The sequence below is a fragment of the Littorina saxatilis genome, linkage group LG3 (assembly GCF_037325665.1).
Source record: "Littorina saxatilis isolate snail1 linkage group LG3, US_GU_Lsax_2.0, whole genome shotgun sequence".
NCBI lineage: Eukaryota > Metazoa > Mollusca > Gastropoda > Littorinimorpha > Littorinidae > Littorina > Littorina saxatilis.
Window position 1 is genome coordinate 55150849 of NC_090247.1, and position 22500 is coordinate 55173348.

The following is a 22500-nucleotide window of genomic DNA, read 5'->3' on the forward strand; positions in this document are numbered from 1 at the left end:
CTCGACGTATGACTCCCACACTGCTAAAGACAGCTCGACGTATGACTCCCACACTGCTAAAAACAGCTCGACGTATGACTTCCACATCACTATACACAGCTCGTGATATGACTCCCACACTGCTAAAGACAGCTCGACGTATGACTTCCACACATCTATACACAGCTCGTGATATGACTCCCACACTGCTGAAAACAGCTCGACATATGACTAATCGACTCCCACACTGTTTAAGATAATTCGACGTATGTCTCCTAAACTGCTAAAGACAATTCGTGGTATGACGCTTACACAGCTAGAGACAGCTCGACGTATGACTCCCACACTGCTAAGACAACTCGTGATAGTTATAACACCTACAGTGCTTAAAAAGATGGACCCAAATATATGCTTTGCTAATATTTTGCTAATATTGTGTCTGTGATATTTTCAGGACGTGTTTAGAAAAATGTGACAAAATAAATGATATCTTTCGGACTGACTTTATGATACAGATGCTTCAGGAAATATATGTTCATGCGAATTGAGGAACTGATCTAACCGCCTTGATATGGCCCTTCGTGGTCGGCTGGGCGTTAAGCAAACAAACAAACAAACTGATCTAATTGTAGCCTACGAAAACGTCATGAGATTACGCAATGTGCAGCCATATTGGAAAGATACGCTACAATAATTCAAATTGAAACACATATCATTACAACAAACGTAAACCAGGGATTTACACTAATCACAAAACAAGTCGCGTTAGGCGAAATTACTACATTTAGTCAAGCTGTGGAGCTCACAGAATGAAACTAAACGCACTGCATGTTTTCACAGTGACCGTGGTCCGCCGCTCGTGCAAAACGCAATGAAATTAACGAGCCTGTTTAGCGCGGTAGTGGTTTCGCTGTACGTGCTGCATAGCACGCTTTTCTGTACCTCTCTTCGTTTTAACTTTCTAAGCGTGTTTTTAATCCAAACATATCATATCTACATACAGAATAAGATGAACGTAATTTTGGATCATTTTATAAAAAAATAATTTTAAATACAATTTTTAGATTTTTGATGACCAAAGTCATTAATTAATTGTTAAGCCTCCAAGCTGAATGCAATACCGAAGTCCGGCCTTCGTCGAAGATTGCTTGGCCAAAATTTCAATAAATTTTATTGAAAAATGAAGGTGTGACAGTGCAAAAAGCCGGATATGACGTCATCAAAGACATTTATCGAAAAAAAGAAAAAAACGTCCGGGGATATCATACCCAGAAACTCTCATGTAAAATTTCATAAAGATCGGTCCAGTAGTTTACTCTGAATCGCTCTACACACACACACGCACAGACAGACAGACACACAGACACACACACACACACACACACACACACACACACACACACACACACACACACACACACACACACACACACACACACACCACGACCCTCGTCTCGATTCCCCCTCTATGTTAAAACATTTAGTCAAAACTTGACTAAATGTAAAAAGGTCCAGTGATTGTAATCGATTGTAATTCAATTACCCAACCCTCGTTAATTTGATTCACAATTTGTATCATAAAGTCAGTCTGGTAGATGTATCTACAAACAAATGTTACACTCGTTTCAACACACTTTGAAAATATCACAGACAAAATAATGAGAAAATCGATTTTGGGGGCCAATCGCTGTAAAGACCACTCGACGCACGCTCGTATTGTTCCACACGACCGATGACATCTACACCACAAAAGGCAGGCAGTTTGACGTATTACTCTTAAACTGCTAAAATACTGCTATATCTTCAACATAGCCGGGACTTTTCTCACACACACATACACACACACACACACGCACACACACACACACACACACACACACACACACACACACACGTGCGCGCGCACGCACGCACGTACGCACGCACGCACACCAAACAAATTGTGTGAATAATTGCTGAAAGCTCTTTATATTTTTTATTTGTTGTGTTTTGACGTGGCTAATAGGCTTAATACCTAATGGTGTCACTTGACGGACAACATGTTGTATAGACTATGTTTGTTGTTGTTGTTGTTGTTGTTGTTGTTGTTGCAAACACTACGCTTCGTCAACGCCGGTGATGGTAAGAGGTTTGTCGATCCAATCCCGCATTGGAAGAAGTTATGCTCTTAGAGGTCCCAGTCTGCAACATTAATACGGAAATCACTCACTCGTTATATAGGCCAGGCTGGAGGTAGGTGGTAGGGGGGGGGGGGGTGGTTGCGGGTCCCAGAAGCCCTCCCCCTCTTATCTGGCAAATCTACCTTTTTTCCCAAGGCGAGTCCAAAAACGCCCCTTTTAAATGGCGGCTATGCTAAATGTCAACAGCTAGACTGAGACCTTTCGCCCGACCACCCTCCGTACTCCTGCACGGTGTGTCAACTGATTCCGTTCGTCCACCGGATGTTTCCGTTCATCCGCAGGATGTGTCCGTTCATACAGCCCCATTTTCGTCACTTGCTTCGGAAAAAACGTTGTGGTAAGTCGTGTGGGCAGCGCGCTTGTGTGATATTGAAAGAATAAGGTAGCGAAATGGTTGGGCTATGTGTACGATAAGTACCAAGGTGCTAGTGAATCCTAATAATAACACACGCGGGCCGAACGTAGCAAAATTGACTGATTTTTTTACATTTTCTTGTTTTTCTCGCTCTGTTATCGAATCCGACCCCTGATTTGCACATGATCACCAAAACCATTGCCTGTTACGACATTTCGCTTGAACAGAAGTTTATAGAAACCCATGGCTTGTGTACAATCACTTGTCTTTTGAAAACATACAGATTCCGTTCATACCCCATGTTTCCGTTCGTACAAAAGTGCATGTTTCCCTTCGTACGAAAAGCGTTTCCGTTCATACACATTCGTTAGATCAGAGTGAAACAGGCCCCCACTACAAGTTCTGTGTGTTCCAATCGTCTTCAAATAGCACAAAATACGAATGCGTGTGATATTGGACCTATGTGAACCATAAGACGAATTGAATTTGCAAAAAACAGTTTTGTGTCCGTTCGTACTGATTTTGACGGGAAAATGTGTCCGTTCGTACCACTTTCATCAAATTGTTTCCCTTCGTACGCTTTTCATGACGTTTGTGATTTTTGGTAGAAAGCTTGTGCAATTAGCATTTTAATACCCCTAATTCGACTTATGTATAACCCATAATGCATGTTGTTCATGAGTGCAACAACACGCGACTGTGCCGACTTTTCTGGTGCAATACCATCCCTGTTTAAAATCTTACTGAAGAGCAAACATTTTGATAAGTGTGTCTTCTTCCAGTTTCCTTGCACAATGTCATTTCAAAGATCTAAACTTATGTGAAACCTGTTCAAAATATGCTTTCTGCAAGCTAAACCTAGACATTCAGTCTTTTAGCATTTTCAGATTTTTAATGACCACTTTTTTTTATCATTTTTTAAGCTTTGAAGCTGAAATGCAATTCATAGTACGGGGGTTGCCTGGCTAAAGTTTTAAAATCAATTTGATAAAAAAATGAGAGTGTGACAGTGCGGCCTCAACTTTTACAAAAATTCGGATATGACGTCATCAAAGACATTTATAAAACAAGTCGCGTAAGGCGAAAATACAACATTTAGTCAAGCTGTCAGAATGAAACTGAAGGCAATGCAATTTTTCAGCAAGACCGTATGCTCGTAGCATCGTCAGTCCACCGCTCATGACAAAGGCAGTGAAATTGACAAGAAGAGCGGGGCAGTAGTAGCGCTGAGAAGGATAGCACGCTTTTCTGTGCCACTCTTCGTTTTAACTTTCTGAGCGTGTTTTTAATCCAAACATATCTATATGTTTTTGGAATCAGGAATAAGATGAAAGTGCTTTTATTTTGATTTCGACAATTTAATTTTGATAATAATTTGTATATTTTTAATTTTCAGAGCTTGTTTTTAATCCAAATATAACATATTTATATGTTTTTAGAATCAGAAAATGATGAGGAATAAGATGAACGTAAATTTGGATCGTTTGATAAAATGTTGGTTTTTTTTTATACAATTTTCAGATTTTTAATGACCAAAGTCATTAATTAATTTTTAAGCCACCAATCTGAAATGCAATACCGAAGTCCGGCCTTCGTCGAAAATTGCTTGGCCAAACTTTCAATCAATTTGATTGAAAAATGAGGGTGTGACAGTGCCTCCTCAACTTTTACAAAAAGCCGGATATGACGTCATCAAAGGTATTTATCGAAAAAATGAAAAAAACGTTCGGGGATTTCATACCCAGGAACTCTCATGTCAAATTTCATAAAGATCGGTCCAGTAGTTTAGTCTGAATCGCTCTACACACACACACACACACACGCACACACGCACGCACACACACACGCACATACACCACGACCCTCGTTTCGATTCCCCCTCGATGTTAAAATATTTAGTCAAAACTTGACTAAATATAAAAAGGACTGATAGAGCCTGGATAATGTTTTTTCTTGATTTGTCTAAATTCTGCTCATGATTATCACAGGTGAAGCAAATGGCATGATAGGAGTAAATACAAATGTACACGTTACTTAGTTCAGTCTTAGTTGCAGTGCTGCAAAGCAAGCACAACTGCACAAATCAATCTTCGTTCTTATCAAACCACCCAGAAAGCTCCGTCACTGAACACATTACTGAAAAGGGTACGAAGGGAAACAATTTGATGAAAGTGGTACGAACGGACACATTTTCCCGTCAAAATCAGTACGAACGGACACAAAACTTTTGCAAATTCAATTCGTCTTATGGTTCACATAGGTCCAATATCACACGCATTCGTATTTTGTGCTATTTGAAGACGATTGGAACACACAGAACTTGTAGTGGGGGCCTGTTTCACTCTGATCTAACGAATGTGTATGAACGGAAACGCTTTTCGTACGAAGGGAAACATGCACTTTTGTACGAACGGAAACATGGGGTATGAACGGAATCTGTATGTTTTCAAAAGACAAGTGATTGTACACAAGCCATGGGTTTCTATAAACTTCTGTTCAAGCGAAATGTCGTAACAGGCAATGGTTTTGGTGATCATGTGCAAATCAGGGGTCGGATTCGATAACAGAGCGAGAAAAACAAGAAAATGTAAAAAAATCAGGCAATTTTGCCACGTTCGGCCCGCGTGTGTTATTATTAGGATTCACTAGCACCTTGGTACTTATCGTACACATAGCCCAACCATTTCGCTACCTTATTCTTTCAATATCACACAAGCGCGCTGCCCACACGACTTACCACAACGTTTTTCCCGAAGCAAGTGACGAAAATGGGGCTGTATGAACGGACACATCCTGCGGATGAACAGAAACATCCGGTGGACGAACGGAATCAGTTGACACACCGTGTCCTGCCTCATTTTAGAAGACCATGCAGCTCTCTCATAGCCTACACTAGCGGTAAGCCTTGCGCGCTCTCTGAATATTTCTTGCACACATCAAGTACAGCTCTCTGATTATTTCCTCAACACTTACAAGCACAGTCATTTCCTTGAAAAAATATATGTGACCCTCCACCACGAAATGAGTCGCATGTCACCTCGCGCGGTTCTGCGCTAGGCTTAATGTAAGTCCGGGGAGTGTATGCTAACAGTGTGAGGGTCACCTTAGTCACAGGCTTATAACTCAAACAGTTTTCGCTCTTTTCTAAAACGGGTTTCACCACTGGATAGAGCATAACAAACTCTTTAGGAAAATGTAAAAATATGAAAATCATGCAAAGGTGACATGCGACTCATTTCGTGGTGGAGGGTCACATATCGTCTCACCATCACGGGTAAGGCTAGGTTTTGGGCAGGGGAAAAAGAGCATCCTCTCGCTTTGTCACATGCCAACTAGCAACAGCCGGGATGCGCAGAAGAGCTGCCAACTTTTAGCCTTTCATGAGATCAGACAGCTTTGTTTTAAAACAAAATGCTACGCCGCTACACCAAGCTTAAAATTGCTACGCTCAAACAAATAATCACGAGCACGTAACAGTTGGCTCTTTCTTGTGAGTTCTGGTATTCATTTCGGATTCTCACTCCGTGTAGCACTGTGGGCCATAAAACATGGTCCACTGACACTGTGAAAAGAGGCACTGCAGACGCTCTCTATTGGCCATTATGTTACTGCTTTGTAAATTCATAAACTTTTTTAAGAATGTATTATTATATTCTCGCGTGAAATAGCATAAATGCGGATGTGCGAATACATTTTAAAACAATACTACACTAAAACGCCATTTGCTACGCTGAAAATTAAAAAAAGAAAGATCGCAAGTGTTACACTTAAGGCTTCACAAGGGTTAGCAGGTCTGGCTTAGCGGGCAGAGTTGAAACGTTTGGAAAAACACATTTTTTACCGGAAACTAGTGGCGTTTTGGGGGGGATTAAATGGATGAGAACAATCTAACTCCGTACATGAAACAGGCACTATTTTTGTAGTTTTGTGAAAGTGGAGGGCTATAGTCTTATCCCGTGTAAAGTGCCGTCAAATAGTTATTTTCACGAATATGTTTCTTTATTCCCCCCTCTTCTTCTTTACCTCTGTAAACTTGTAGAGCTAGTTATTTTTCGATAAACACCCAGCAACCAAACAAATAACGACCCAGCAACAGCCTGAATCCTCGATAGCGCAATGGGTTGAGAAGCTGTTCTGCGTCGGTACTACTTTTGCGACTGAAAAGTTCCGAACGCTCTAATGTACAAAGTATACATCTCTGGAGCAAACAATACAAACATACCGCATTTAAATTAACAACTACAGGCTTGAACACATGAATCTCCATATAAAATCCATGAGTTTGGTTGTTTTCTGAAGGCACCCGTTTAATGAACCAAAAGAAGAGATGGTTCTACCAAAAAAATAGATCTGCTTTCACCAAAAGAAAAGATGGCTTGAGTGACAAAGAATTAAAGTACCAAAACAAAATTTGATCCGCCAAAAGAATTGCTGTCTGAACAAAAAATAAAATAAACTGGCAAAAGAAAATATACTCAGGCAAAAGAAAATATAATCAGGCAAAAAATTGACTACTTCAGGCAAAAGAAAATATAGTTCAACAAAAAAATGGATAGTCATTCTCCAACACAGTGAAACACTTTGAGAGAGAGGCTGGAAATGTCAAGATTTCTCGGAGTTGTTGAGAATGACATTGTAAAGAACTGGTCAATGGAACGAGCACCAAATGCAACCGCAGAGCACACCGAGATTGCCGAAGCACCACATCGCACACTGAAAATGTGGACAACAGCGTTTCAGTGGGCAACGTCACCAGCTGAGTCGCTGAAGACTGGGAACACGATCTTCGTGGGATCTTCAACCCTGAAAAAGGAGCTCAAGACTGCCATCCGAGAGACCGAAGAAAAGGTTGAATCATCGTCCTGGGCTGTAGGAGTATGCCACATGTCGGAGTGGAAGATTACGATCAACGAAAAAAATCAGTTTTTCTGCAACTCTCCGGAGTTCCTCATGTGCTACGTGTGTCATCATTCCATGGGCATTGAGATTCGTCTGGAGGTGACCAACCCCCCTGCCCAGGCCAAGACCATCCCAATCGGCCAGAAGCGAAAGCGCGGGCGCCCAAAGCTGTCGAGACCAGCGCTTATCAGGCAGTGAACACGCTGATCTTGACTGCTCTGTACACTGATTTTATCATTTTCATTTAACTTTCTTTGGACGTACAATTATGATTATGTTGATATGGAGTGACACTATTTTGTCTCTGAAAGTACACTAAACTTTATATTTTTTGCTGACAGTAGCTATTTTGTTGTTGAAATAATTCGGTTTTTTGTTGAGAATTCTGTTGCAAGTCTCATTTCTTTTTTTGGTAGAATCAATCAGTTTTTTGCTAGAAGCATCTATTTTGTGGGTGGAAACATCCGATTTTTTGTTGGAATATCTTTTGCTAACTAAGCAATTCTTTTGGTGAAGGCATCTATTCTTTTGGTGATTTAATTTATTGCCTTTTCTGAATCTAGGTCTGCTGTGCACGAACGTTCATCACAAGCAAATTCCCAAGGCAAGTAACTCTCATACTTTGTCTAGCGACAAGAGTATTTCCCCTTTCAAATTTCTTTTCACTCAGTTTCTTCGACAACAGACTGCACTCTGACGGTCAGTTTTCAACAATATTTTATTTAATAAACAGATCACACGCAACCAAATGCACACATCTCATCAATTTAAACAACATAAAGCGGTTTCATACACTATTTTCCCCAGAAAACTGAACTTCATACAGTTTTTAACGTTGGAACACGGGTGCAAAAGTTCGTCTGCTATTCCCATTTGACGAAAGAACATTATCCTAAGCGATACCAAAACATATACAGAACACACAATATCTGCCTTTGCCGCCACAGCAGAATAGCAGCATATCTGTGTACTTGATTTTAGTCCAAAATAGGAAAACTGACAAGAAGTGTTAACAGAATGGAATGATTTGCACGGAACTATACAACCGCGCATTAATCGATCGCCTGTGCAGGTTGACTTGTTGAGTGAATAGGATTCGATCAAACTTTCGCAAAAAATCTCCTCTTTTCTTTGAATAACTGAAGAAAGGAGGAATAAAGAGGTTACACACCTCGTCTCAGTGATTATAAAAAATAATGGTCTCAGTTTGCGGTCATGAAAAAGCTCGCTAAAGCTCGCATTTTTCATGATCCGCTAACTTCGACCATTATTTTTAATAATCACTGAGACTCGGCATGTAACCTCTACTTATTTACATTACTTAAAAGCTTGAATTTGCTTCTCACAAAAAATTGTTTTGTTTGCTGTAGCCGTGTGGCGATTTGACGTACTGTTGTTCCTTTCACTCGTTCCCTACCCCAATTATTCCCCTTGACCATGCGTGTATGTGTTTGTTCCGTGGTGTCGTGTATGTTGTTGTTCAGTGATGCGTGTATGTCTTTGTGCGTAGATGCTGCGTTTTAATCCCTTAACGGATGCGTACGCATTCGTCCCCGACAGTGCGAGTTCGGTCAGTCTGACCGGTGATTTCGCTGTGTGTGGATCGGCCTGTGTGCTTAAGCCTTGAGACCGGTGTTCTATTTGAAACAGTTCTTTGTGTTGGTGTGACATCTTTTAAAATACAGATAGCCTATGCTGGATTGTGAGTATCATCTTTGACCTGTGGTTTAATAGCTGATTTACCATCAGCGAGGTGAGTGATTCAGACCGGCGATGTGTTGAACAGTCCCGCCGTAACTTCGTGTGTGTTTAGTTCTTCATTGAGGCGTGAACTGTAAGTAGATTCTGTTTCTTTTGTTTATATTGAATTTTGCTTGTCTATAATATGTTCTTATCGTATGAATGATGCTATGGTGTGCACATATGTATGTAGTTATTTTATCCTAGTGGCGTTATAGCGTCAGTGTCGTTGTTTCGCCGTTGAGACCCAGTTTTCCCGCGCTAGCATAGTTCTTTGATTTGTACCGTAAAATCCCTAGCATAAGCCCACCCCCCCTGTGCACAGATTTAGGGCAAAATTGGGGGGTGGGCGTTTGCTAGGGATAGACCCCTTTGCACAAAGTAAGTTTTGTGCTCAACCGTGTAATTGAGTGAATACAAACCCCGAAAGCATGTAAGTTAGGTCGTGTGAGTAGAAGTGAAGGAAAAAAGAAAGAAAAAAAGAAAGAAAAAGGACTTTGAGGCAAAGAAGGCCAACCGAGAGAGAGAGAGAGAGAGAGAGAGAGAGAGAGAGAGAGAGAGAGAGAGAGAGAGAGAGAGAGAGAGAGAGAGAGAGAAAAGGACTGGCTCTTCTGAAAACAACCCAAGCATAGTCATTCATATAAATTTATAAAGTAAAAAGAAAATCACCAGACCTTTGCAAGGACAAACAATAACAACACAATTCCGGGAAAAAGAAACTTGATGAAATGTCGAAATGTCAACACCAATGAAGCCCTTTCTTTCTGTACAGGGAAGAAATTACACGATCGTCTTTGGAAATGAAACGTTAACTGAACTTGGATTTTGTCTTCAAAAGGCCCAATCTTTCTGAGAAAGAAAAACCCACAAACTTAAGAAAAAAAAGAGAAGAGAAACTCGAAAAAACATGAACGATGGGTGGGAGTGAGGAGAGGGGACAAAGAATAAGAAAAAAGGAAAGAAACACGAAAAGGTAAAGAAGGGGAAAAAGATGACTTTTAGAACAGGCTGCACAAATCCTAGTGAAAGTGAGCCTATAGTCTCTTTGAAAAAAGCAGGGTGGGCGTTTGCTAGGTAGTTACCCCTGTGCACAACTTTTGGCCCAAAGTGGGGGGTGGGCGTTTGCTAGATGGTGGGCTTATGCTAGGGATTTTACGGTAATAGCGTGTCCTGTGTTGCGGGCGCGTCACATCCTGTGTGACGTTATAGATAGCGTAGCGCCCCCCCTGTAGTAACTTGTGAAGTTATCGGTCCTTGTCAGTGTGTCACGCTCCGATGGTTTAAGACCGTAAGGCGTGAAGCGTATCCTCAGTTACCTATTGTGAAGGGAGTTAGTCCCGTCTCTCCCATTATTTCTGGTGTACGTTATTCACGTTATCGCAACCCCTGTCTTGGCGTCTCATTTATGCTTCCTGGCCTATTTTCCCCCTTCCACTCCACCCTATCACATTGCCATCACGTTTTGTGTTTATTTTACAGAATTGTATAACACATACACATTCTTCATAATATTCAATTCTTCTGATATGCTACTTATAAGAACTGTGAAATGACTATATAATACCCGACATGTGTGCAAGCGAGAGTGCACGTGTGTGGGTGTGTGCGTATGTGCGTACGAGTGTACGTGTGTGTGTGTGTGTGTGTGTGTGTGTGTGTGTGTGTGTGTGTGTGCGTGGCTGCATGAGAGTGAAAAGGAGTCACAGGGAGAGATGTACAGGCAGACATACGTACCGGGCTTCAAGGCTATTCGCACGTTTCCTCTACCACTGACACTGCATTGAAATCGTAACGAGCTTGTCGACACACTTTGTCAGCCGGGCAAGCGACCTGAAGTCACAACGTTACAGTCACGTCTGTTAATGCGTTCCAATACTATACAGCATTTGCACGTCTGAATTAAGTCACAACATGCTATGCTAGCTTAAGCTTAACGTCCTCACAGAAACTAGCGCCTATGAGGGACACGAAGTGGTTATATGCTAAAAGAAGTCACAACGGTTGGTTACTTAAGTTTTACGTCCTCACAGGAGCCTATTAGGGACATGAAGTGTTTATATGCTAAAATTAGTTGGGTGCTTGGCTCGTACCAGTTATGCCCGTAATTAATAATGTTGCTGTGTCTACTGTGTCAGGGGTGAGGGGATATAAAATAATTCATATTTGATTTGATCAGATTTAAAAAGATAAATACTCCGGATGACGTCATAACAGGCTTTTTGTAAAAGTTGAGGCGGCACTGTCACACCCTCATTTTTCAATCAAATTGATTGACATTTTTGTAAAGCAATCTTCGACAAAGGCCGGACTTCGGTATTGCATTTCAGCTTGGTGGCTTAAAAATTAATTAATGACTTTAGTCATTAAAAATCTGAAAATTGTAATTAAAATGGTGTTTTTTTATAAAACGATCCAAATTTACGTTCATCTTATTCTTCATCCATTTTCTGATTCCAAAAACGTATAAATATGTTATATTTGGATTAAAAACAAGCTCTGTAAATTAAACGTATAAAAATTATGATCAAATTTAAATTTCCGAAATCGATTTAAAAACAATTTCATCTTATTCTTTGTCGGCTCCTGATTCCAAAAACATATAGATATGATATGTTTAGATTAAAAACACGCTCAGAAAGTTCAAACGAAGAGAGGTACAGAAAAGCGTGCGATGCAGCACACCGAAACCACTACCGCTCTGAACAGGCTCGTCAGTTTCACTCCGTTTTGCACAAGCGGCGGACTACGGTCATTGTAAAAAAAAAAGCAGTGCGTTCAGTTTAATTCTGTGAGTTCCACAGCTTGACTAAATGTAGTAATTTCGCCTTACGCGACTTGTTTTTCAATCACTACATCGAAGGCCTGCGGCCGCGGGGGGTAGGGGGGGGGGGGGGAGGGGGGTTCACATGGTTTGCTTGTTTGTTTGTTTCAGACCCAAACCCATATACACACATTTCACATTTAAACCATTTGTCGGCCCCCTGTCGATATTTATCGACTAAGTTCCTTGTTATAATTGTAGTTAGTTCATGTGTCCTGATCAAAGCCATCTAGCAAAATCCTGGAGAGAGAGAAGGGGTGGGTTGGGTGACGGTGTCAAACACTGCGTATTAAAAAAAAAAAGTCCGTTCATTCGATCTCTTTAAATCTACCTAGGTCGACGTCTTAAACACGTAGTAGATGAATCTGTCATTTCTTCGTCCCCTTTTGTCATGGCTATCCAGACTGCAGTTGCAAAAGAATGAACTCAACGGTATGACCTCATCGCAGCATATTGTCATTATTCACTGGAATCATATCTCAGTATTTTGCGAAGAGGTTAACATCTGGTTTTTTTGTACCTTTGTGTTTGGGTACCGGGTGTGTGTATGTGTGTGTGTGTGTGTGTGGGGGGGGGGTGGCGTGGAAGGGATGGGGGTGGTTAAAAGGTATTATATCCTATAGGCCTACACACTTGTTGACATGAAGTATGGTTGGGCGTTTGCTCGCTACTGGATGAAAGGTTTTGTCTTGTGCACGTGGATTTAAAAAAAAAAAAAAAATTATTTTACATAATTAAAAAAATTATCAGAGTAAAATAAAACATTACAACGTTCATAATAAACAATAGTAAACAAGAATTTAATAAAAAAAAAATAGACCGCCCATGCCGGGAATCGAACCCGGATCACTTGGATTTAAAAAAAACAAACATTTATTTTACACAATTAAAAAAATTATTAGGGTAAAATAAAACATTAAAACGTTCATAATAAACAATAGTAAACAAGAATTAAAAAAAAAATAGACCGCCCATGCCGGGAATCGAACCCAGATCACTTTGGCCATAGGCGGACGTGCTACGACAACTTTACTAGAGTTGTGCGCCTTGAATCACTGTGTCCCTGTCGCTCTCTCTCGTGCTCTCTGTCTCTCTTTCAGTCTCACCGAGACCAAACACTGCATTGTAGTTTCTTTGCCGAGACCAAATCCCCACCCGCTGGCTCAGTGGCTGGCTTGCAAATCGTCTCGCATGCGATACGCATGCTTTTCTCGTGTTCGGCGGTTCTTTTTGGCGAACTGCCTCCCACCGCCAAACCTCCCCCCGTTAAGAGTCGTTTTTGTGATTTATTTCGCATTTAGGTCCCAGGTGACATTATGAAGTTTTAATACGATCAATCGGACCTATTATCAAGTTAGTGTATCAACTTTTGAACGAACTGCGCCCAGTACGTAGTTTCCCAGCAATAAGCTGTTAAGTCGAGACAGACACACACAGAGACAGACAGACACACACACAATTAAAGTCTGCTGGACCCTCCTACTGCGTACTGAGGGGAAATTGCTTCTAACAGTCAAGGTTGAACAAGTTAACTTTTTTTTAAAGCTACAGATTTGAGCTCTTACACGAAAACCGCGGCACCAAGGCCTCATGCAAGTCGAGCAACCTCCACACCCCACGCAACACTTGCGGTCACCAACGCAATTCTCGTCAGTATCGCATTGCCTCGGGCAACCCGGTCCTTGTTGTGGACAAGCGAAGAGCCATGGACACGCCCCGACCCCTGGTGGTTCAAAAAGAAGAGACAGTTCGACATGTAGAGCGATTTTTTTACTATGTGATTAGGATGGTGTTGAGAACGGTGGAGGAGGGGGGGCTGGGTGGTTGTGTGTGTGTGTTTGGTTGGGTGTGTGTGTGTGTTTGGTTGGGTGTGTGTGTGTGTTTGGTTGGGTGTGTGTGTGTGGTTGTGTGTGTGTGTGTTTGGTTGTGTGTGTGTGTGTGTGTGTGTTTGGTTGTGTGTGTGGTTGTGTGTGTGTGGTTGTGTGTGATGTTGGGTGTGTGTGTGTGGTTGTGTGTGATGTTGGGTGTGTGTGTGTGGTTGTGTGTGTGTGTGTGTGTGATGTTGTGTGTATGTGTGGTTGTGTTCATTCATTGGAAATTAATATTTGAACAGATAGTCAAACTTTTATTGACGCGGAGAAAGAACAAGTTATGAACCGATTGTGTTTACTAAGTGCTGTGATTGAGGGTGAGGGGGGGGGGGGAGGGTAGGGAGCACGTTCGTGTGTGTGTGTGTGTGGGGGGGGGGTCGTGTGTGTGTGTGGGGGGGGTCGTGTGTGTGTGTGTTTGTGTCAATTAACTGGAAATGAATTTTTGAACAGATAGTCAACCTTTAATTGATGCTTTGTAGAAAAGTGTATCACTTATCATCAAACGGGTTCATTTTTTATACCACAAAGAGATGGACGAAGAATCAAACTTACGTATTGTCCGATATGGGGGCGTGGGTACTGTAGTCTCAAAGAAACCAATGAACTGGGGATAAAACAATCAAAAATGACTAAACAAGAGCAATGGAGCGTGACTTACCTTTCAGTCAATCGATTGCACTGAAATACGTCTGGTACTCCGGCACTAGCCTTCCTTACAAGAAGAGAGAGAGAGAGAGAACGAGAGAGAGAGAGAGAGAGAGAGAGAGAGAGAGAGAGAGAGAGAGAAAGAAGAGAGAGAGAGAGAGAGAGAGAAGGAGAGAGAGAGAGAGAGAGAGAACTCGAACTCGAAAACTTTATTATCGAGGGATGATAGCATTAGGTCCATATGGTCCTTTCTTACAGCTAGTCCTTACTATAATACACACATGAAACAGAGAACAAATATGAAGAATTTATAAAAAAATAAAAAAAATAATTAAAAAAAAACAATGGGAAAAGGTATAACAAAATAAAAATTAAAAATTCAAAAGTGTGCTTGTTAATGGAAGCATACTATACACTTTCTCTTTTACACATCCTCACACACACTCGCACAAAGTGTACACCGACTTAGTCGTTAGAGAGGTGCTTTCGGAGCTGTCTTTTAAAAGGAGATAATGACAGACATGACTTGATATTTACAGGTTGTGAATTCCAAAGGAATGCACCAGAATAAGAAAAACTAGTTTTAAACAAATCGATGCGGGGCCTTGACAAGGCAAGGTTATTTCGAGTGTTTGAATAATATGACGGAGATGAATTGAAGAGTTGTATAAGATATGTTGGGGCGTCCTTATAGACGACTTTATACATAAATGAACATTTATTATACAAAAGCTGCTTTTTATATTTAGTCAAGTTTTGACTAAATATTTTAACATCGAGGGGGAATCGAAACGAGGGTCGTGGTGTATGTGCGTGTGTGTGTCTGTGTGTGTGTATGTAGAGCGATTCAGACTAAACTACTGGACCGATCTTTATGGAATTTGACATGAGAGTTCCTGGGTATGAAATCCCCGAACGTTTTTTTCATTTTTTTGATAAATGTCTTTGATGACGTCATATCCGGCTTTTCGTGAAAGTTGAGACGGCACTGTCACGCCCTCATTTTTCAACCAAATTGGTTGAAATTTTGGTCAAGTAATCTTCGACGAAGCCCGGACTTCGGTATTGCATTTCAGCTTGGTGGCTTAAAAATTAATTAATGACTTTGGTCATTAAAAATCTGAAAATTGTAAAAAAACAAAACAAAAAAAAATTATAAAACGATCCAAATTTACGTTTATCTTATTCTCCATCATTTGCTGATTCCAAAAACATATACATATGTAATATTCGGATTAAAAACAAGCTCTGAAAATTAAATATATAAAAATTATTATCAAAATTAAATTGTCGAAATCAATTTAAAAACACTTTCATCTTATTCCTTGTCGGTTCCTGATTCCAAAAACATATAGATATGATATGTTTGGATTAAAAACACGCTCAGAAAGTTAAAACAAAGAGAGGTACAGAAAAGCGTGCTATCCTTCTTAGCGCAACTACTACCCCGCTCTTCTTGTCAATTTCACTGCCTTTGCCATGAGCGGTGGACTGACGATGCTACGAGTATACGGTCTTGCTGAAAAATGGCATTGCGTTCAGTTTCATTCTGTGAGTTCGACAGCTACTTGACTAAATATTGTATTTTCGCCTTACGCGACTTGTTTAAGCTTAACATCCCAATACTTTTCATCTTTTCCTTTGTAGAAAGAGATGGACTGGGCAGAACTAGTTTAGCAGCTCTACGCTGGAGCGAGTTCAGCTTCTTCAAGTGAACTTCACTACACCCGGCCCATACTATGGAAGCATAATCAATATGGGGTTTTATGTGGGCATTGTAAAATAGTTTTCTTGTGTCTAGATTAATAATGCTTTGTAACTTTGACAAAAGAAACAGGTTTTTAGCAATTTTTTTGCAGATTCCATTGATGTGAGTCTGCCATTTGAGATATTATTATCAACAGTAAGTCCCAGTAAACGGTGCTCAGATACTTGCTCAATGGAGTGCTCATTTAGGGACAAACTCAGAGTCATTTCTGAAAGTTGACGTTTTTGGCGAGTGCTGATTATCATAGACTTTGTTTTTACTGGATTAATAAGCATACGATTTGCAGAACACCACTCAGAAACATCGTTTAGGCTCTGTTGTAATTTGTCTTGAATTTTGCAGGGCTTTTCCCTGTTGCATGTAAGGTAGTATCATCTGCTAACATATGACACTCAACAGATTCAGACTGTAGGTACAAGGGCAAATCATTTATATAGATGCAAAACAATACAGGTCCCAAAAACAGACCCCTGTGGCACTCCACATTTCACAGTGCCCTGAGAAGAGTACGTATCGTGTACGTATACAGATTGAACCCTCTCTCTAAGATAAGAGTTTAAAAAAAGGGACAGTGCTTGAACTGTTCAAATAACATTTTAATTTCTGTAGAAGGATACAGGTGATCACCATTCAGTGAGCACATCGGATTGATGTTCATTAAACTAAAGGAGCAAGAGAGAGGGAGAGAGAGAGAGAGAGAGAGAGAGAGAGAGAGAGAGAGAGAGAGAGAGAGAAGAGAGAGAACTGGAGAGAGAGGGGGAGAAAGAGTGAGAGATAGAGAGAGATCGGGGGGGGGGGGGGTGCTGAGCGCGACATGATACGAGAGAGAGAGAGAGAAAGAGAGAGAGAGAGAGAGAGAGAGAGGGGATGGAAACAGAGAGACAGACATGAAGAAAGAGAGACAGAGAGTGAGAGAGAAAGGAAGACAGAGCGTGAGAGAGAGAGGAAGAGAGAGACATAGGAAGAGAGAGAGAGAGAGAGAGAGGACGAGAGAGAGAGAAAGAGAGAGAGGATTAGAGAGAGAGAGGGGTGTACAGAGACAGAGAGAGATAATAAATTAGAAAGGTATTCAGGTAGTCGGGCAGGAAGATAGCTTATATTATTCAGTGGAAAAAGCACCGAACATTATTCTCTCGGAGATATTTTAAATTTCATGCTGGTAACCAGCTTCTTTTCTTGCGAAGAAGTTTAATTTTGTGCTTGGTAGTCCTTGTTGTATTAGTCAACGGCCTTAAGGCCTGATTAGGGTGACATGGCTTTGACAGACATTCGGCATATTAAAAGAATCTAGGCCATCATCTAGGCGAACGACAAGAAGAAGAAGAAAAGAATTACAGAAAAAGTCACAACTTGTCCGTATTAGGAGCATGGGCGCCTTCTTTCTACCAGTGAAGTAGCCATTACGAATAGATGTAAAAAGCCCACTATACCGGGTACTTTACAGTTACTGATACAACGCAGTGTGCGAGTCAGATAATTCAAAAATGCACCTGGTTGATTTTTTTCAGCTTAAAAAGAACACTATTTGAAGTACAGCAAGAAATTAAAGAAACTTACAAAAAAAATTAGAGAACAAAATGAGAGGCCACCGTTTTATCATGCATGGCTCCTCAAACGGTGCGTTCCTGCGTCCGATACGCACTAGAAGACAAAAACACGTACCATAAACTACCTTGTGAGCCCCCAGTATCGAGCAAACCCAACACTTTGGGTAAAAACTGTGTATAGGGTACCGTAAGCGCCCACACCCCACACTGGGACCAACGGTGACAAAACATGTTAACTTTGTTTCAAGAGAAGAGGAAAGCGAAGAATAAAGTAAGAGAAACAAGTCGCGTGAGGCGAAATTCCTACATTTAGTCAAGCTGTGGAACTCACAGAATGAAACTGAACGCACTGCATTTTTTCACAATGACAGTAGTCCGCCGCTCGTGCAAAACGCAGTGAAACTGACGAGCCTGTTTAGCGCGGTAGTGGTTTCGCTGTGCTGCATAGCTCGCTTTTCTGTACCTCTCTTCGTTTTAACTTTCTGAGCGTGTTTTTAATCCAAACATATCATATCTATATGTGTTTGGAATCAGGAACCGACAAGGAATCAGATGAAATTGTTTTTAACTCGATTTCGGGAATTTAATTTTGATCATAGTTTTTATATTTTTAATTTTCAGAGCTTGTTTTTAATCCGAATATAACATATGTATATGTTTTTGAAATCAAGAAATGATGAAAAATAAGATGAAGGTAAATTTGGATCGTTTTATTTAAAAAAAAATTACAATTTTCAGATTTTTAATGACCAAAGTCATAAATTAATTTTTAAGCCACCAAACTGAAATGCAATACCGAAGTCCGGCCTTCGTCGAAGATTGCTTGGCCAAAATTTCAATCAATTTGATTGAAAAATGAGGGTGTGACAGTGCCGCCTCAACTTTTACAAAAAGCCGGATATGTCGTCATCAAAGACATTTATCGAAAAAATGAAAAAAACCTCTGGGGATATCGTATATTTGGCGTTTTCGCGTGTACGTGAGCCCTCGCATGTATGTACAATTGTTAATACTTGGATGCTTTGTGTGTATTTATGTTAGGCCAAAAAAAAAAAATTGTCTGTTTAGGGTAACATGACCAAAAAAAGTAGGGTCGGTAGGTAGGTAAAGTTTTTTTTTTTTGTTTTTTTGTTTTTTTTGTGTGTGTGTAAAATGCTATGTTGGCTGAACATTCACTTCTTATATTTGATGAATACATGTTTCAAAACTAACGTATAAATAAAACAGAGAGAAAGGGAGAGAAAGAAACGCCAAATGTCTCTTTTTAGCATTTTTACCTCTTTTTTTTTTTTTTTTTTTTTTGAAATCAAAAAAAAGTTTTTGGGTCGGCGCCAAATCGATAGGGTCGGTCGGGTTACCCTAAACAGACAATTTTTTTTTTTTTTTGGCCTTATGGACTATTTTCTTCTTTTTTTCTCTCTACTGACTCATTGTGAAACGACACAGTTCCTATGTTCAGCCATCGGAAGTTCGAGTTTTGTCATACGCACAGAAGAAAACGGTTCACGCGTTGTGGGGTCACAAGCTACGTCAGTTGCTGTGTTATGCCGTTGTTTTTGGAGAACTTAATATTGTTTAAATGAACTTACTTTATCAGAACAAAGAAACTAAACATCATGGAAACACTAAATTGACAGACAAAAGGCGGGCTAGTGAGCTCATTATGATGGCATAAAAATCTCATTTTTTGTCAAAAATGGACTTACTGTGGTTTGTCAGAGGTTGGCAGGCGGATGATGCTGCGCCAGGCAAATGTTTAATCTCAAAATAACTGATAACTGGTGCGAAAGCATGTCGGGTGACTTCAAAAAACGGTGAGACATATCCAGCAAAGCAATAGAGGAACACATTCGTACAACCAATGACCACAAGTGTGAGATAATTTCGGACAGAATTGAGGAATACTTACACAGTGACAGGCTTCCATTTGAAACTTGGAGGTGATGATCGTGGATTGACACCCGACAAAAGCCGTATTGGAACCCGCAGGAGCGACGCCAAGGAATGAAAAACACAACATTGTTGAATTTAAAAGAGCACAAAGTCAAGAGGGGAGAGAGCGCGCCCGCGTGTGTGTGTGTGTGTGTGTGTGTGTGTGTGTGTGTGTGTGTGTGTGTGTGTGTGTGTGGTGTGTGTGTGTGTGTGTGTGTGTGTGTGTGTGTGTGTGGTGTGTATTTGTGTGAATACGAATACGAATACGAATAAACTTTATTGTCATGAAACGTAGTGTTTATAAGACACGGGAAGATAAATAACCAAATGATTACATTATTTCTTTTTTTTGGAAGCAATTATATACAAATTCTCCCAATTTAGTTTGTACTTTGTCTACTTGCAAAAGTTGACTTGGTACATCATATGAATATATAGGTCGATTAATTTCACTCATGAAAGATTTTCGTAATTGGTTGTTTTCTATGCAGTTATCTAGAAAATGTATTTCATCTTCTATTACTCCACATGTTTCACATAATCTATTTTCCCTAGGTGTATTGCTGTATCTACCAGTTTCAATTTTCAGGTCGTGGGCACTTATTCTCAGTTTACACAACGATTGTTTATATTTTCTTTGTTTTATGCATAACAGATATGGTTCCGTTTTATAATTTGTCAGTACTATTTTTTTTATAAAAATTTAACTTTGGTGAACTTCTTATTTGACCTTTCCAGAATTGTATATATTGGAGTTCCAATTTTTGACATATAACATATTTTAACCTTTTGACATTAAAAGTGGATTGATTTTTCCACACATGATCTAATCCAATGACTTGTAACAATTGTTTTACAAATGATATCCATGGATATGTTTCACTGCCTTTGATGTACATATGATTATATACTTTGCTCAGATGAGATGTTTTTGGAAGATCCAATATGTGTAACCAGTACGCAATGATATTACATATTATTGTAATGCTAACTGGGAATCTTCCTAATTCTCCTAGTACTGGTACTACCATAGTTTTCTTATGTACCCCAAGAATTTGTTTACAGAATTTTGAATGAACTTTTTCATGTTGATATTTACAAGTCATGCATTCTTTAAACATTTTTGATAAATCTAATAGTTCATTTGTATTAATCTGGTGTGGAAACCAGATTTCTGCACCATATGTTGATATTGGTGAAATCAAACTATCATACAATTGTAACATAACTTTTATGTTGATATCAGTTTTACGGAACGTTCGACGTAAAGCATGAAGTGCTTTGTTTGCTTGTTTGTTCAGATGATCTTGTGCTCTATTTAGATTGCCATTTTTATGTAGTACAACTCCCAAATATTTATATTCTTCAGCTGTTTGAATAATGTCTTCTCCACAATGAAAATATATTGGCACCTTTGGATCTATTTTTGAAAATACTATTACTTTGGTTTTGTCTCTGTTTATCTGTAATCCCCATTTTTGGCAATACTCATATAAGTAATCTAGTTTCCGCTGTAGGCCTTTCTTTGTAGATGAAAAAATAACTAAATCATCAGCATATAAAAGACATGAAATTCGATCATTAGAATGAGTTTTCAATTTTGGGGGAATCATTATCCAACAAGTTTTGTGTAATATCATTTATGAATATGTTGAATAAGGTTGGGCTTAATGTATTGCCCTGATGTACTTTTTTTTCACAATTAGTTCCCTACTGTATCCATCAGAGGATTTTACTCAAACTGTGGCATCAGAATACATATTGTTGATAATGTGAAAACATTTTCCTGTTATTCCTATTCGATTTAATTTTACTAGCAATGCATCATGCCATTCATTATCAAATTTTGAAAGTCAACAAAACACCCATACAACCTGCCATTTCTTAATTTTAGGGCTTGATCTACAAGTTTCTTAATAATGAATATTTGATCTGTTGTTCTATTGTTTTGTCTGAAACCAGCTTGCTCTGGAATCAATTTATTTTCCCTTTCTAAAAATGCGTTTATTCTTATATTGATGATAGTACTGAAAACTTTCCCCAGTGTACTAGCTAATGTTATTCCACGATAATTGTTTGTATCTGTTGGACAACCGCCTTTGTATAATGGAATATTTACACCATTCTTCCAATTTGTTGGATATACGCCTGTCATAAATACGATATTAAATATTTTGTGTATAAGTGCTATCAAATTTGGAAGACTCGCTTTAATCATTTCATTAGTGATTCCATCTTTTTCTGGAGATTTTTTATTCTTTTGATGATAACATGCATCTTTAATTTCTTTGTCTGAAATTGTTCTATCCAATATTGATAAAGAATTGTAGTGATACATTTTTATATCGTTTAGTAATTCCTGATTTATCTTTTCTCTCTGTTCTTGCATCACCTGGGTTTCTGTCCCAATTAGTTTTTCAAGATGAGACATCCATTTTGAAGTATTTATATGGTGAGTTTTAGTATTTCTCTCACCCATTGTTTGTAAATCCTTTAAGATTTTCCATGCAGTGTTTGGATCTTTATTAAAATCATCATTTAATTTATTTACCAATACATCTTTAAATTTACGTTTCTTTGACTTTATCAAACTATTGTAAATTTTACGTTTTGCAAAGTATTTTTGTTGTAAATACTTATTAAATGGTTGTCTATTTAAAGCGTTAAGTATTGATTTTATATCTTTTTTGTATTTATGACAATCTTTATCAAACCATTTTTTATTCGCTTTTTTCCTATTCTTTTGTATTTTAATATTTCTGT

General features: G+C 39.4%; 1 protein-coding gene and 1 long non-coding RNA gene across 2 annotated transcripts in view; one reads left to right on the forward strand and one right to left on the reverse strand.

Moving 5' to 3' along the window:
- Nucleotides 1-470, forward strand: part of LOC138961239 (multiple epidermal growth factor-like domains protein 10) — a 33168-nt gene extending 32698 nt beyond the window's left edge. Inside the window, exon 25 of the mRNA XM_070332840.1 lies at nucleotides 1-470. This exon is cut by the window's left edge and continues 491 nt beyond it. The gene's annotated coding sequence lies outside the window, so the exon portion shown is untranslated.
- A 1465-nt stretch (nucleotides 471-1935) lies between these two features.
- Nucleotides 1936-22500, reverse strand: part of LOC138962711 (uncharacterized) — a 23298-nt gene continuing 2733 nt past the window's right edge. Inside the window, exons 2-6 of the long non-coding RNA XR_011454582.1 lie at nucleotides 19715-19738; nucleotides 14398-14449; nucleotides 13540-13697; nucleotides 10888-10983; nucleotides 1936-2160 (exon numbers count right to left, since the gene is read on the reverse strand). This is a non-coding gene — a long non-coding RNA (uncharacterized lncRNA). The remainder of the gene's footprint in view (nucleotides 2161-10887; nucleotides 10984-13539; nucleotides 13698-14397; nucleotides 14450-19714; nucleotides 19739-22500) is intronic.